At 40.6% G+C, this 931-nt stretch overlaps 1 non-coding gene across 1 annotated transcript; it reads right to left on the bottom strand.

Annotated features, from left to right (window-relative positions):
* Positions 1-434: 434 nt before the first annotated feature.
* LOC127740209 (small nucleolar RNA R71) lies at positions 435-542 on the bottom strand. Its single transcript, XR_008000890.1, has one exon. It is a non-coding gene; the product is annotated as a small nucleolar RNA R71 (small nucleolar RNA).
* Positions 543-931: the final 389 nt, after the last annotated feature.

The following is a 931-nucleotide window of genomic DNA, read 5'->3' as shown; positions in this document are numbered from 1 at the left end:
TGACCGAATTCTTCAAAGAAGAAGAACACATGGCAGCCGAAAACAACAACAATGCCAACAATGCAAGGAAGGTGCTTGGTGACTTTACTGCACCTACTCCCGAATTCTATGGGAGAAGCATCACTATTCCTGCCATTGGAGCAAACAACTTTGAGCTTAAGCCTCAATTAGTTTCTCTAATGCAACAGAATTGCAAGTTCCATGGACTTCCATTGGAAGATCCTCATCAGTTCTTAGCTGAATTCTTGCAAATCTGTGACACTGTCAAGACTAATGGGGTTGACCCTGAGGTCTACAGACTTATGCTATTCCCTTTTGCTGTAAAAGACAGAGCTAGAACATGGTTGGATTCACAACCTAAGGAAAGCCTGGACTCTTGGGAAAAGCTAGTCAATGCCTTCTTGGCAAAGTTCTTTCCACCTCAAAAATTGAGTAAGCTTAGAGTGGAAGTCCAAACCTTCAGACAGAAGGATGGGGAATCCCTCTATGAAGCTTGGGAAAGATACAAACAATTAATCAGAAAGTGTCCTTCTGATATGCTTTCTGAATGGAGCATCATAGGTATTTTCTATGATGATCTCTCTGAACTATCCAAAATGTCTTTGGATTTTGCAAATAACCAATTCATGTACACTTCTGAAAGAAATCCTGAGAACAATGGGACTAGTCAGAAGAAAGGAGTTCTTGAGATTGACACTCTAAATGCCATTATGGCTCAGAACAAAATATTGACCCAACAAGTCAATATGATTTCTCAAAGTCTGTCTGGAATGCAAAATGCACCAAGCAGTACTAAGGAAGCTTCATCTGAGGAAGAAGCTTATGATCCTGAGAACCGTTCAATGGAAGAGGTGAATTACATGGGAGAACCCTATGGAAACACCTATAATCCTTCATGGAGGAATCATCCAAATCTTTCATGGAAGGATCA

The sequence above is a fragment of the Arachis duranensis genome, chromosome 6, assembly GCF_000817695.3.
Source record: "Arachis duranensis cultivar V14167 chromosome 6, aradu.V14167.gnm2.J7QH, whole genome shotgun sequence".
In the NCBI taxonomy this organism is placed as follows: domain Eukaryota; kingdom Viridiplantae; phylum Streptophyta; class Magnoliopsida; order Fabales; family Fabaceae; genus Arachis; species Arachis duranensis.
The sequence above is the reverse complement of the archived record's forward strand: the minus strand, read 5'-3'. Positions and strand labels throughout refer to the sequence as shown.